General features: G+C 45.2%; 1 protein-coding gene across 2 annotated transcripts in view; it reads right to left on the minus strand.

Annotated features, from left to right (window-relative positions):
- SH2D4B (SH2 domain containing 4B) overlaps positions 1–16,334 on the minus strand; it is a 120,075-nt gene that overhangs the window by 17,176 nt on the left and 86,565 nt on the right. The window lies entirely within an intron of this gene.

Genomic DNA, 16,334 nt, shown 5'->3' on the forward strand with positions numbered 1-16,334 from the left:
ATAAGTTAATACATGAATATGTTTAGTACAGTGCTTAAAAATCACAATAAATATCTAATACAATATAACTAGCTGCACTGGATGCACTAAGTATTCTACACATGTGTTAGTGTTACACACTGCCTGGTGCTGGTAGCTGCAATGGTCATAGGACTGTCAGGCTGTGTCCCCCCTGCCCCACAACCCCTGACACACACACAGTCAATTCTCTCAAACATGGGCTGCTGAAGGTGACTTCCTCCTAGGGGGCCCAAGCCTGTGCCATAAACTTAGCTGGGCCATTTCTGGGAGACTGTCCAGGTCTCTGTGAATTCTGCCTCCTCTTTGATATTGCTGACATAGTTTGAATGTGTGTCCTCTCTCAATCTCATGTTGAATTGTAATCTGCAGTGTCGGAGGTGGGGCTAGTGGGAGGTGATTTCTCATGAATGGTTTAGCACCATCCCCTTGATGCTATCCTCAGGATAGTGAGTGAGTTCTTGTGAGATCTGGTTGTTTAAAAGTCTGTAGGATCTTCCCCCTCACTCTCTCTCTCTTGCTCCCCGTCTCGCCATGTGATATGCCGGCTTCCCCTTTGCCTTCCACCATGGATTTGAAGCTTCCTGAGGCCTCACTGCAAGCCAAGCAGATGCTAGGGCCATACTTCCTGTACAGCCTATAGAACTGGGAGCCTATTAAAACTCTTTTCTATATATTAATAAATTACCCAGTCTTGGGTATTTCTTTTTTTTTTTTTGAGACAGAGTCTCGCTCTGTCACCCAGGCTGGGGTGTAGTGGCGCGATCTCGACTCACTGCAACCTCCGCCTCCCAGGTTCAAGCAATGCTCCTGCCTTAGGCTCCTGAGTAGCTGGGATTACAGGCGTGCACCACCATACCTGGCTAATTTTTGTATTTTTTGTAGAGACAGAGTTTCACCATGTTGGTCAAGCTGGTCTCAAACTCCTGACCTCATAATCCACCTGCCTCAGCCTCCCAAAGTGCTGGGATTACAGGCATGAGCCACTGTGCCCGGCAGGGTATTTATTTATAGCAATGCAAGAATGGCCTAACACATTTGCCTGGAAATCAAAATTGCAATTTGGCACAAAGCCAAAGGTAATATAACCTCATAGTTCAGGATAGCAAACAGTATTCCGTAGAAAACCCAACCCCTCTAGAGAATTAGTGTAGGATGCTTGCAAGGAGAAGCTATGTTTTCCTTCCCCATTTACTTTGCCCTGTGTATGAGTCCATTTTCACACCCCCGATAAAGACATATCTGAGACTAGTCAAATTAAAAAAGCTTATCGAACTTACAGTTCCACATGGCTGGGGAGGCCTCACAATCATGGCGGAAGGCAAGGAGGAACTCACATCTTATGTGGATGGCAGCAGGCAAGGAGAGGAGCTTCTGTAGGGAACCTCCCCCTTATAATACCGTCAGATCTCATAAGACTTATTTGCTATCACGAGAATAGCACAGGAAAGACCTGCTTCCATTATTCAGTTACCTCCCACTGGGTCCCTCCTGAACACGTGGGAATTCAAGATGAAATTTGGGTGGGGACACAGCCAAACCGTATCACCCTCTCATCTCTCTCTCCCCCTGGATTGCCTCTCAGCCAACTGCAGAGTGTCTGGGAAATAAGCATGAATCATCACCCACCTCTGCTTCTTCTGAGCACTCTACAACCTCCTGGCTGAGGAAACAGGGGAGGGCCCCACCTCACCCCTTCCAGCTAGGGAGCTAACATACTGTCAGAGTCCTTGAAACTTTCTCACTACTAACGAGTGGGCCTGGCTAAGGGATGCAGCCTAACCAGCCAACGCTCCAGGGTGACAATTTTAGAATGAATATTGGAGAATGCAACTGAAGATGGATTCTGAGCCAGTTCTCATTCCCAGACAATGGTAAACATTGTTTCTCCTATAGTTTCCAGGAACATTTTCTCTCCCCACTTCCTTCCTTTTCTTCCTTTTCTCCTTCCTCTCTTTAATAAATATGTATGAAGTGCCGTCTAGAAGCCGGGCCCCAAGCTGGGCACCTGGGAGTCAGCAGTGAATGAGAAACAGTTCTTGCCTTCCAGAAGCTCTGACTCTGGACAGAAATGAAGACTGATGGGAATTTTTTAATATAAAAATAAAAGGTTAACTGTAAGCAATGGTGATAAAGGCCACATAAGCTATTGAATCAGGCACTGTGGCTGCACCTAGGGGAGGCGCCCCACCCAGTTCTGGAGCCCAGGGGCAGAAGTGATGGTTAGACTGAGTCCAGAAAGGGACAAGAGTGGGCAAGGCAAGGAGGGAAGATTGTAAAAGTCATTAGCACATGGCTCTTTGTGGCTGGAGCAGGGGGTTAGGTGGGAGCTGGGCAGCGGCCAGAGGTGTAGGATAGGCAGCAGTCAAGCTCCAAAGGGCTCTCCACACCACTGAAAGGATTAATTCTGAAGGCAGTGGACAGCCACTGTTGTTTCCTATACAGAAGAAAGATACAAGAATGTTCAAGTGTGGAATATAGATTGAAGGATTATGGTTCAGAGCCAAGGATTTCAGCTCAGTGAGGGCTTCCTCACTTAAGAATTGCTTCATGGCTACATTTCACAGTGTACCATTGATATCTGGCTCTCTGACCCCTACCCTCCCAGAAATGGCTTCCATTTTGAGGCATAGAGGTAAAGGGACACACTGAAGCTCCTGTGAGACGCTTATGTCACGGCCAGCACTGGGCACCATCTGGGGCCTCTGTGACCCTTCTCCTTTGGTCTTCCTACCAACCCTCATCACCAGTTCACAACTGAGGACACTGAATGTCAGGAAAAGAAGGGATTCACCCAAATTCACAGAGCTTAATATTCACAGAGAATCTATTAAGTGGTGGAGGCAGATTTGAACACAGGTCCTCAGATTCCAAGTCCAGTGCTCTCTCTGCTCTATACCATGTTGTCTCATGCAAAGGATGGTAAATGCTGTGAAATAAACAAGAAGGAAGAGGTTGAGAAATTAGGGAAGGCTCTGTGGAGGCACTGAACAGGAATGTGAGGTGGGCCTTGAAGGTCGGATAGATTCTGTGTAAGCAGTGAGGAGTAGTAATGAGGTGTGAGGGAGAAGAAGGGACCAGATGAGTGAAAAGTCAGAGTGAGGACCAGAAATGACACATCCATGGGGCATTTATATAAATCTAACACGAGAGAAGCTTAATTTAAATCTCAGGAGGTTAAGACACATGGCAGATGGAATGGAAAGTCTAACATATATAGAATCCGAGCCCCACAGGAGAGGAGAGGAGGCAATATTTTAAGAGTGAATAGTTAACAGTTTTCACAGACACATACTATAAAACTAGGCAAAGATATTCAATTCTTCTTTTGTCAACCAGAGAGAAAATGCAAATCACTACAAAGAATAAATAATTAGCCTTACAGCAGACTTCTCAGTTGCAACCATAAAAGCCAGAGAACAATGGAATAAAAGTTTCAGTATGCTGAGAGAAAAATAACTGTGTTTAATGAAACTACCTTTCAAAGAAAAGGAAAAAATAAAAAAAACTTCAGAAAATAATTTGAGCTGGTTGATTTCTAAAGGAAATTCTAAAGGATGTAGTTCAGGAAGAAAAAAAATTATCCTGGATAGAAAATCTAAGATACCAGAACAAATGATGAGCACAGATACTGTAGGTCAATCTAAAAAAGTTGACTTACAAGACAATAATAATAATGGATAATTTGAGGTTTTGAAAAAGATGGAACCATAATACAGATGATATCTTAGCAGTAGGGAGTAGGAGTTTCAAAATTCTGTTTAGGGAGAGGGTAAAGATACATAGAGTCAGCCCTCCCTTTCTGTGGGCTCTGCATCTGCAGATTCAACCAAGTGCAGATCCAAAATACTCAAAAACAGGCCGGGCATGGCGGCTTACACCTGTAATCCCAGCACTTTGGGAGGCTGAGGTGGGCAGATCACTTGAGGTCAGGAGATTGAGACCAGCCTGGCCAACATGGTGAAACCCCGTCTTTGCTAAAAAAAATACAAAAATTAGCCAGGCGTGGTGGTGCAGGCCTGTTGTCCCAGCTACTCAGGAGACTGAGACAGGAGAATCGCTTGAACCCAGGAGGTGGAGATTGCAGTGAGCCAAGATCACACCACTGCACTCCAGCCTGGGTGTCAGAGTGAGACTCTGTCTCAAAAAAAAAAAAAAAAAAATTCAAAACCAAAAATGAATTAAAAACAAGAAAACAATTTTAAAAATACAAATAAAAAGAATACATTACAACAACTATTTACATAGCATTTACATCATATTAGGTATTATAAGTCATCTATAAATAATTTAAAGTGTAGGAGGATGCACCTACGTTATATGCAAATGTTATGGCATTTTACATAAAGAACTTAAGTATCTGCATATCTTGGTATCCACAGGGGTTCCTGGAACCAATCCCCCAAAGAAACCAAGGGACAACCACATTAACTTTAGAATCTGTTAAGTGTACATATTAAATCGTCTAAATTAACTACTGGAAGATAGACATTGAGAGTGGTAAAATCTCCAAATAATAGAGGTGGAAAAATGGAAGGAGAAAAAAAATGTTTTCAATGAAGCATGAAAAAAGCAAATAACTGAAAAATAAATACACTGTGACTCCATTTATATTAGGTTGAAAAGCTCACAATGCTAAACATTTGGAGATTAATATATAGCAATAAATGAAGCAAAGAAATAATGGACAAAATATTCAGCATAGGCATCGTATCTGTTAAAGAGAGAAGGTTACAATGGAGAGAAGCACACAGGTGAGGGATTTAGGATTTGGTGCTATTCCCACTTAAGCTTTATTTATGCCCTTCACATATGTGTATATATATATGGTAAATATTCAATATTTAATATTAAAAATAACTTAATATTGTTGCTCTGCAGCTTCTCACACATTACTGCTATAGCATTCATTCAAAATTGGTCAATGTCCTTTGGAGGCAGGGCAGGTTACCACCTAGAACAACAACAGAGTCACTAATGAGTTTTCAATTTCCATGCTGGCTGTCTTGTGTCCCTGAAGTATGGTTCTCAGCCTTGGCTGATGCCCAGGTCCCACCTAGAGCGAGTTTGGTTAATTTATTTGGGCTACATCAAGCAGTGGTATGGCTGAAAATATTCTCAGTTGATTCTAATATGTAGCCAGATTTGAGACTCTGGGCTAGAAAGTCAGTAGTCTTGCAAGCCAGGAATGGCAGAAATATAAAAAGTGACTCTCACATTCTAGAAACTCCCTCTATATTCAGAGCAATACTTGGAGATCTGAACATAGAGTTTTATAGACCTATTCTAGAGGGGATATAGGATAGGTCCTATGAAAGTCCCTGCCAGACAGGAAAGAGAAGGAAAGAGCTTTTTCTAGACTACAGTTGGGAAGAGGTACAGAAGAACTGGAGGAACTGTCCTTAATCCCTCTTTGGCAACCCACACGCCAGAGAGTCTGAGAAGGTAGCTGAAAGCAGGATGTCCTGTACCCCAGTTTCTGTTGGAGAGTCTATCAGTTACCCTGTGCCTGCATAATGTAGCCACAGCTAAACAGAAATGGTATGTGTAGAGAGAGGTCTAAGGATGGTGATTCCCAGCCTCACCAAGTTCCAGTGAGGAATGGTGGGGATCAGGAGTTCTACCACATTCTAGTGTGGGATTTGGAGCATACAGGTAGAGCAACCCTCATATATGGCTGGAGGAGTGGAAACTAGATCAGCCTTCCAGAGAGCCATCAGCCCCGCCTAGTTAAATAAAGTGCACATGCACCCTCCAGCCCAACAGCTCCACTGCTGAAAGATACTGCACAAGTTCATAAGGATCCAGTGAAAGGAACTCAATGATTAATTGTGGGCAATCTGAGTATCTATGACTTGGGGAGTCAATCAGTGAAATTAGGCCGATACACCCAGTGGAGTACTGTGCAGCAGTTGGAAATAACAGAGCCACACACAGTATGCGTCTAACTGTATGGTGCTTAGTGAGATAAGGAAACACAAATGATATTTAAAGCACCTCACTGTTCATGTAAACATAGGTAAGTATGGGGTAAGGGGAGTAGATTCTGCGAAGATATCTGCAGGGGCAGCAACATCATTTTGAAATCTCTCCAAATCTCCAAATAAGAACAGGCAGTGCAACTAAAGAACAAAACCCGAAGTCCATGGACTAGGTTTACAACAAAACTAGTCATGTGGTATCCTCATGAGCCTTGCTATGGTCTATGTCCATCAAAATTCGTATGTTGACATTTAATCACCAATGCGATGGTATTAACAGAAGGGGTCTTTAGGAGATGATTAAGTGGTGAGGGTGGAGGCCTCATAGATGGAATTAGACCCCTTATGAAGGAGGAGGTTCATTCTCTTCTACCTTTATGTGGTAAGGGAACACAGCATTCAAGGTGCCATCTTTGAAGTGGGGACTGAGCCCTCAGAGATACCAAACCTGCCTAAGCCTTGATCTTGGACTTTCCAGCCTCCAGAACCGTAAGGCAATAAATTTCTGTTCTTTATAAATTATCCAGTTGGCGTGGCGGCTCACGCCTATAATCCCAACACTCTGGGAGGCTGAGGCAGGCGGATTGCCTGAAGTCAGGAATTCGACACCAGCCTGGCCAACATGGCAAAAACGCGTCTCTACTAAAAATACAAAAATTAGCTGGGTGTAGTGGCACATGCCTGTAATCCCAGCTACTCGAGAGGCTGAGGCAGGAGAATCACTTGAACCCGGGAGATGGAGGTTGCAGTGACATGAGATCACGCCACTGCACTCCAACCTGGGCGACAGAGTGAGACTCCATCTCAAAAATAAATAAACATAAATAAATAAAATAAATTATCCAGTCTCAGGTATTTTGCTATAACAGCTCAAATGGGCTGAGAAAACCCCAAATAATAATGGTGGTGGGAATAAACCACTAACACAAGACCTTCATGATACCAGTGTCTACCCAGGAGAAAGAAGAAATAAACAACAAGGGTGGCTAATGGATCCAAGAGCAGTCAACAGAATTCACTGGAAAGCAGGAGACCAACTGAGAGTAGCTGCGAAAACTCGGAAGAGTTCTGCCCTCCCCAACCCTGGGTGAGTGCAAGGGGCCCACCGTGAGACCCTCTAGGGCCACCTGCCACCACTGTGAGTGAAATCCAAATTGAGCAAAATACAGGCAAATAGAGGAAAGAAAAAGTTTAGACCCATGGGGAAGGGACAGAGCCTGGAGACTCCAGAAAGCAAGCTGCCCTATTTGTGAACACCACATAAAAACAACAGAAGCAGCAGCACCATGGAGTTAAAAATGCTTCCCTGGCCCTCGTTTTACTGGAAAAACTCAAGAAAACTAATTTCATGTAAAAATTAGCCACAGAAAACATCAAGGTCAAATCACATACATCATCATCATGTGAAAAAGAAAGGAGCAGAACAACTTCCCTGTGGGTGATATATACACAATGCATATGTAAGAACCCTTTCAACGGATACACATGAAGCCTATCGGAATGGCTGCTTATTAGAGAGGAAAGGGAATGAAAATGAAGGAGAATAAGTAAATTAATAAGGAACAGCCTGTGTCTTCTGACGATAATAAGCCATGGGTGTGGGCAGGGGAGAGATGGCCAATAAACTCAACTCTCAGCACTTAGGACTTCTTAAGAGGTAGAAATAATTTAAACGGTCCATCTCCCCAAGGGGCCACCAAGAAAACAGGCAAGACTCGGCTGGGTGCAGTGGCTCACACCTGTAATCCCAGCACTTTGGGAGGCTGAGGTGGGCAGATTACGAGGTCAGGAGATTGAGACCAGCCTGACCAACATGGTGAAACCCCGTCTCTACTAAAAATACAAAAATTAGCCAGGCCTCGTGGTGCGTGCCTGTAATCCCAGCTATATAGCAAAGAGACCCCAGGAGGAGTCAAGGTAGGGTCAGGTAATGTTTAGGGGATGATTAGTGCAGAGAAGGGGACCCTCAGACCCCCGCTGTACTGGAGATCAGACCATCCTTCCACCAGCTGTGGACCATCAGCAGTAGATGTGCTAAAACAGGACACAGCTCAGAGATGAGCCACTGACCAGGGCCTTTCTTTGGCATCCTCCCAAGGCTGTGAGCTTTCCCTGTACCCAGACAACATTTGACGAAGGGAAATGACATTGGAGAGACCCATCAAGCAAGGAGAAGCAGGACGCTGAGCTTAAAATGATTGAATATTTGCTAGAAAACCACAGTTAAACTGAGACTCTTACACCAGACATAGGATTATCTTTAATTGGAAATTTTAAGTTATTTATTTTTAGTCATCAACAGGAAATGTAGGTCCAAAGTAAGATGAGATCACTTATAAAAACAAGTAAATAAGAAGCTCCATCTGTTGCACTTCCTCCTAGAAAAAAATTTAAGTCTGAGGGAGATGTAGATAAAAATACAGACATAGTTTCCCAACACTGCTGACATTTTGCCTGTCCCGGGGGCTGCCTTGTGCACTGCAGGATGTTTAGCAGCATTTCTGGCCTTTACCCACTAGATGCCAAAAGCACGTCCCGGTTATGATAATCAAATGTGTCCTCAGGTACTGTCAAATGTCCCCTGGTAGCACAGTCACCCTGTTGAGAATCACTTACATGGACATGACCAGAAATCTCTTTAATAGATTGACAACTGAATAAAAAGAAAAGTTGTAGAACAAGAAAACTATAGTGTGTGGTATAATTTATGCAAGAAACATGGCTTCCATAAGAGTTTATTTTAAAATTATCAAAATTTTGCAAACACAAGATCTATGAGAACAAGAATTTTGTGGGTTTTTTTTCCCCTACTACATTTTCATGTCTAGAACAGTGTCTGGAACGTAGACCTTCAATAAAGAGTGTTGAATAAATCACTCAGTAATTAAAATTACAATCTGATAACTAGCATTTATGGAATCCTAGCATTATGTTAACCACTGTGCTGAGAGTGTGATAAGCACTAGCTCACTCAATCCTCATAACAATCCTTTGAGATAGATACTTTTATTCTCCCCATTTTTGTAAAGTGGAAAATAAGGCTAAGAGAGATTGAGTTACTTGCCAAGGTCTCGTAGCTAATAAATGGCAGAGCTGGGATGGGGTGCAGCATTTTTTTTTAAGTCAGTCATATTCACAAGGCTTGTACTCTTATTAGACTGTAAGCAACCTGTCCTCCCCATACCCACATCCAGATTCCACATCCAGAGCCTTTGTACTGATCCATTCTCACACTACTATAAAGACTACCTGAGAATGGGTAACTTATGAAGAAAAGAGGTTTAATTGACTCACAATTCCACAGGCTGTACAGGAAGCATGGCCATTTTCCATGACCTTCACGGCTGGGAGGCCTCAGGAAACTTACAATCATGGCGGAAGGGTGAAGGGGAAGCAAGCACATCTCACATGGGGGCAGGAGAGAGTGAAAACGAAGATGCCACACATTTTTAAACAACCAGATCTCATGAGAACTCACTCATTATCATGAGAACAGCAAGGGGGAACCATCCCCATGATCCAATCACCTTCTACCAGGTCCCTCTCCCAACACTGGGAATTACAATTCAACATGAGATTTGGGTGGGAACACAGAGCCCAACGATATCAGCCTTCCATACACGATGTCCTGGAGAATGTGTGGGCAAGGTGTGGATTTGTATAACCTGCTCCTGCCACAAAGCCTACTGAAGTCTCTCAGCAGACTGCTGTTTTGGATGAGCCAAGATAGCACTTCCAAGCCCTGACCAATTTTAAGACTGACCACAGTTCAAGAAGCAATGCCCAAAGAAGCCTGATGTGGAGGGTAAGGAGTGGCTGCAAACATCTGCAAAACAGAAGTGTGCCCAGACTCCAGGACAGGGTCTTTTCAGTTTGGGTAAATCCATCCCCAAGGACTAAGAGATGAAGTATACTATCCTGTTGAAAGCTGGTGCTAAAGCCAAACAAAGCAGTTTCCAATCATCTCTCTGCCACTACGGCCTGATCTTGAACACGTAAACCTCTCTTAAGCAGTCAGATGGAATTGCATTAGTATCACCCACAGTTATTGGCCATATTAAGTGAAACAATCTCAGGTGGATAATGGATGATAGGACCACAGTGGCTGCTGCAGCCAGGCCTTGGCCTAAGCCACAAAGTCCAAAGTCAGTGGCAGAAGTGAACAGAGTTATAATTAAGGGAAAAGAGGCAGAAGCCCAGCATTTAGATTGGGGGCCTCGATGGAGACTTCAGGAGAGACGCATTTGGGCCCATCTGCAGGTGTCCAGAGCTCCCCCGGGCCCAAGCACCTGAGGCTGCCATACTGACCATAGCACTCCCAGTTGGGCCTCTACAGAATAGGACAGGGCTGTGACACAGGGACAGAGATCCTTCAGGGTAGCTACCCTCTCTCCCATGGTTACAGGTTGCAGTGAGTAAAGATGAGAAGGCAGGGAATGCAGAAGAGCAGAGGAACACTGGCCTGACAAGTCCAGGCTTGCTTTCACCCTTCCTGTGCCAGCACTGACTACCACAGGCAGGCCACTGCAGCCCCGGTGGCCCCATCAGCGCCTAACTCCTCTTTTACTGTGCCCTGAGCACAAATCCCGGTGCATCTTTCCTGACACCTCCCCTATTTGTCTCCCTGGATTCCATACAGACGTTCTCAGAGAGCGCCAAAAACTTCACGTTCACTATTACAATATTTACTTCATCAGCACTAATCAGCAGCACCCTGGAAAAGGAAAGGCATTGTAAGTATACTTTCAGAAAACACTCTGCAATAATAGAGCCATAAATCCATAAGTTAGCAAATCCTCAAAGCCAACCCAGAATTCTGTCCCCAGCCCCCCCACCTCCATTCCATTCCCTGAAATTATTAGCTCAGAATTGAACCTGAGTAACCAAATGAGCTCTTTTTATTTCTCAGTTAGGACTTCACCCTCAAAAGAAAGAAACGCAGGCAGGCCAGCCACGACGTTTCACTTTTTATGGATCTCAATTTATCTCACGTGCATATTTCTTAAAGCTTTCACCGCAGCTACACCTCAACGGCTGACAACACCTCCATTACCACTTAGCTATTTCTCATTCATTTTTGTGACTTTCCTTTCTTACCGCCATACTTTCCAGACGATATCATTAAGGAGGCTGGAATTATTAAGCTCTTCATTCTCAACAGTATCTCAAAGCGTCCTAAAGCCACAGAGATTATGATGAATGAGCTCAAATGCCTTCATTTTTTTATAACGCCAAATGAAATTTAACCATGGCTAACTGCTGAGACAAGGGTTTCACTAGACGAGCTTCTTGGTCCCAGATATATTTATGCACAAGAGGCAATATCCATGCCTATGAATGTCTGCTCCAAGCTGACCCACCAGGTTCTAATCACCAATGCTGCTGTTCATGAGAGAATGGTATCACCCAGGAAAATGACTTCTGAAACTGGCTACAGCAAGATCCTGTATAATACTGACCTCCATTGGATGTATAAATCGATGGCATGATTGTTTAATGTCAGTCTCACTGACTAGACTGACAGCTTCGCTAGAACAGAAGCCAGGTAATTTTTCCCTCTGTGGTGGACATAGATTGGTCTTGCCTGCCCAGTATCATTCAGTGGCTGTCTTCTGGCAAGGGAACTGTGACCTTTTGGGAAGCCACATACTCTCAGTCTATGCAGTTCCAATAGGGTGTTCTCCATCTACCTACTCTAGGCATGACCATACGACCCAGGGCTAGCTAATCAAGGCAGATCACCTGCCTGACCACAGTGATTGGTCCAGAAGTGAACATGTGACCAACCCAGACCCAACAAGGCAGACTACTGGGACTAGTACTGGGGCTGTTGAGAGAGAAGCAGGCCCTTTCTTCTGCTGGATTTGAGCCTGGGAGAATGCAGGCATGCAACCTCAGGCTTGGGAATGAAATCAACATAGAAAACAACAGAGCTGAGAGATGGGGAGAGGCTGGTTGCCGAAAAGCCTAAGCTCCCTGGATCAAGCAAAGCCTGAAGCTAGACCTATCTGTGGGTTTTTCCGTCTTATGAGCTGAAAATTCCCTTTCAGGCTACATCAGTTTGAATTTTTTGTTGTTGTTTCTCACAAGTGAATGTGAGTTCCATGAGGGTAGGGAAGGCATCAGTTTTGTTCATTACCACACACCCTGTACTTAGCACTCAACACAAGCTTGACAGTAATAATCAACAAATTATTTACATGCCTTTACTCAGTGAGTCTGCCTTCTCTTGCCCCTGTCTAGGTAACAACAATCTGAAACACTCAATTCCCTGTTTTGCCCTAATTATTGCATAAGGACTTTGCAGACTGTATAGGAACTCAGATGGCACTCTTCAGCAATTCTATGAGGGTGGCACCGGCCTCAGGAGGAGCAGACACTTTCCTGGTTAGCAGTAAGGCAGGGCAGTGTTGGCTCCACAGCCCAGAGACAGCTGGGCACCTCCTAAAGAAAATGGCCACCTCTCCATCCTCAAGGAGACCGCCTGGACTAAAAAAGAACTGATTCCCCAGAGCACCGTGTGCCCTGGAACAGCTACTGAACGTTCCCCTCAGCTGTGAGATGGCAGCAAGGCTGCACTGCATCACGGGTAAGAGCATGGATTCTGAACCCAGATCACCTGGGTTTGAATCCCACCTCCCCCACTTACTAAAAACATAACCATGGGCAACTGACTTCACCTCTCTGTGCCTCAGCTTCCTCATTTGTGAAATGGGGCTAATGCTAGTAGCAAGTGCCTGGTGATGTCACATAGGATTAAATAAATGAACATATGAGAAATGTTTAGAAGAGCGTCAGCATACTGTAAGCACTATGTACATAATGGCCACCATTGTTACCCAGTCCAGAGAGTTGTCTGGGAAGTAAGTGGAATACTGGATGTTCAAGGTTTACTTGACACAAGGCCAGTGCAAAGTAAGTGTTCCCAAATTACTAGTTAAAACACAAAAAGCCAGTGTGATCCCACAGGTGAGGCTAACCACCACATCCCATAGATACCAGTCAATGTACACCTGACAAGAAGTAAAAAGTCCGATGTCCTCTGCCCAGGGATGCCACTGATCCAAAAGGTACTTTCGTGGACCAGACAGACACAGCCCCACACAGGATGTGGGGCTTGGAAGCAGAGTGGACACTGGAACTACAGACAGATGATAGGAAAGGGTTAAAATCTCAGGAACGCCATTACAATCTACGCTTTCCTAAAGCAAAAATAGCTTCATTCTTCTTTGTAGTCTCTTCTTGAGACTAGATAGCCAGCACACACTTGAAAAAAAAGGAAGGAAAATATTCCTTTATTTTTTAGTTGGAACCGCTAAAGCAAGAACTTAACAGGAAAGTGGGTCAGCTGACCTACTTTTTCTTCTCCTCTAGAAAGTTTTGCATTTGAGATCAGAGTTGGTAGAAAATTTCCATTCTAAATTCTGCCCAAGAGAGGAAAATTAGCAATCTCGCTTGCCATGATGGATTGTGACATGCTAACCAACCTTCCAAATGGCCCCTGCGTTACACCTAATGACTTTTTAAAAATGTTTCAAGATGGGTATCATACTCATAATAGAAGAAAATTCAGACTTGCACTGTTTTTTGGAAGGCCAAATCATTGTCATCTTTCTTTTGTGCACAGGTCTTTTTCTTTATTTCTGAGTTTTAGCAGTGACATAACTTTGTATGCCATAAAGAGATGAACGACCTTGCATGTGCCTCGGTTCCTGATGTGCCACGTTTGTCTATTCCATATAACAAACCAAAGCATTTATTGCATGACACCATGTTCTAAACACTTAAACATGTTGATACATTTAATCTTCACAACACCACAAAATAATAACTGTGTGTTATTATTTTCTCCACTCCTGGTGTCTTCAGCAATTCCTTGCTAAATGTGAATTTTAGTGCCTGAGTCCACACTGCCAAGATCCCGAAAACTCTATCTTAACTCCCACCTCTCAACAGATTCCAAATCTTCACCAGCATTTCCTGTCTTCCCACTAATCCTAGAAGCCAAGAACAGGGGTTTGGACTGGCACACTCTCTCCCTCTTAGCTCCAGAAATTCTAGTTCCTGGGAGTAATCCCAAAGACCAAACAGGGCATTCCCAGATTTTCCCTCAAGCTGGGTCAGGAAACCAGTGCCAGCTCTGATTGCCAAGGTCAGGAATGAGGAGAGGTGAGATTTAAAATAAAGAACCCAGGCCGAGCCTAAAAGAAGTTCACCAAATATATAGTAAGGGATTGTAAATGCACAGAGGGCACTTTTCCGTCCCAGTTTCCATCCCTGGATGGCAGTATATGCAAAGACACAGCCAGAATGGAATAGGTAAAACTAAGAGCCAGAAACCCTGTTTCTCATCCCAGCTTCCCTGCTGACTGCTGGACAAATGTGGGATAGTTTCTCAAGCTCTCTGGTCCTCAGTGGGGTCACCTGTGAAGGGCTAACCACGACCAGCTCATGCAGTAATTGGCAGTGCCATGGGATGCAGGACTGCGTGACAGCATCATGCCCGAGGATGGCAAAGGTCAGCAGCAGCCAGCCTGTCCAACCCCTTCGTACTCCGTGCAGCTCAGAGAGGTGACCTCCCTCCCAGTGCATGCAGTCAGAGGGGCCAAGCCCCCAACTCCATTCCCACTCAGCTACTGCCTCCCAGGACACAGTCCTTTCCACCTCTCTGGGGGCTGCCTCCCTGCAGGACAGCCAGTGGGTTTGCCCCTCATCCACAGGGCTCCTGGGAGGGTTATCCAGGAGGGGATCACCATTGCTTACACCTCAGTTTCTACACCATGAACACATCAACAGAGAAATGAGCAAGGTGAAGTCCGACAGTCACAGGGTGGAGAATATCCTCAGTCCTCAGTCCACAGACTCCCAGGCACCCACCCTGTGGCCAGCCCCAGGCCCTGGCCAACCTTTCCAACGTTCATGACAACCTGAGCAAACTTCAGTGGCTTGGCAGGGGCAGGGCCAGCAGTCGTGGAGCAATGTCAGCAGTGTTTGCCCTTAGAACCACACTGCACGGCAGAGGCCAGGAGCAGAGGGTATAAAGGCCCTCCACTCCCCATTCTGGGGGCAGTCCCCATCAAGACTGCCCAATAGCAAGCTGCAGCCATCAAAAATGTTCTTTCTTCTACTAAAGTGAAATGTGTTTCTTCAGAATCCCCATCCATCCCCAGTGATATGGTTTGGATATCTGTCCCCCGCAAATCTCATGTTGAAGCGTGATCCCCAGTGTTGGAGGTGGGGCCTGGTGAGAGATGTTTGGGTCATGGGGGCAGATTCCTCATGGCCTGGTGCAGTCCTGACCACAGTGAGTGAGTTCTCATGAGATGCGGTTGTTTAAAAGTGTGTGGCCCCTACCACTACCCACCTTCCTCCCACTCTTGCCACGTGATGTGCCTGCTCCAGCTTCGCCTTCTGCCATGAGTAAAAGCTCCCTGAGGCCTCCCCAGAAGCCAAGCAGATGCCGGTGCTACTTCCTGTGCAGCCTGCAGAACTGTGAGTCCATTAAACCACCTTTCTTTATACATTACCCAGCCTCGGGTATTTGTTTACAGCAACACAAAAACAACCTCACACACCTAGAGCCCAGTTCTGACCTTCTCAGTAATCCCCCTTTCTCAACACAGAGCTCCAGAGACTGAGCGGGTGGTTCTGTTCCTCTACCCATTCCTCCCCACAGCTTCTCCTTTCCAAGATAAACATTCCCGAAGTAATCATTAAAATGACTTCTGTGATTTATATTTCCTTCCCTTCCCTCAAACACAGCAATGTTTTGTTTGTGTGCTGTCATCCGAACAGCAATCCGGACGAGTCTGAAGATGTGGGGCCCATTCTAGACCCCAGCAGCTCTGTGACCTTCAGCATTCTTCTCTGAATAGATTCTGAGGTCGCAGTGGAAGCAGGTGGGAAGAAGTGTCCATTCTACTTTGGAACTCTCGCATCTCACAGGAAAGCTGCCCCTCACTGCTGGGATCCCTGAACTGTCTACATGGCTAGGGAGTGCCTCCTCCCAGGTGGGGTCCCCCCTTTGTGCTTGCTCGTGAAGAAGCATGCCACTAACACCCCACAGAGGATAGCCAAAGGCCCACCCAAGCCCAGGTGAGGCCACATGTGAGATCTACTCCCAGCAGCTGAGCAGGGTCACATGGAGATAATTTACCAATGCCAACGACATCACCCACCGGGTAGTCCCATTCTGTGCCAAGCCTTCCTAAGGGCAAGCAGCAAGGCAGCCAATAGGTTGTCGCCCAGACAATAAATCATAGACCACATTGTGACTGTTTTTGTAGAAGTAAAGCTCAGGAAGAGAAATGGGTTCTGACTGAGCCAATGTTCTGA

This window comes from Macaca fascicularis, chromosome 9 (assembly GCF_037993035.2).
Source record: "Macaca fascicularis isolate 582-1 chromosome 9, T2T-MFA8v1.1".
NCBI lineage: Eukaryota > Metazoa > Chordata > Mammalia > Primates > Cercopithecidae > Macaca > Macaca fascicularis.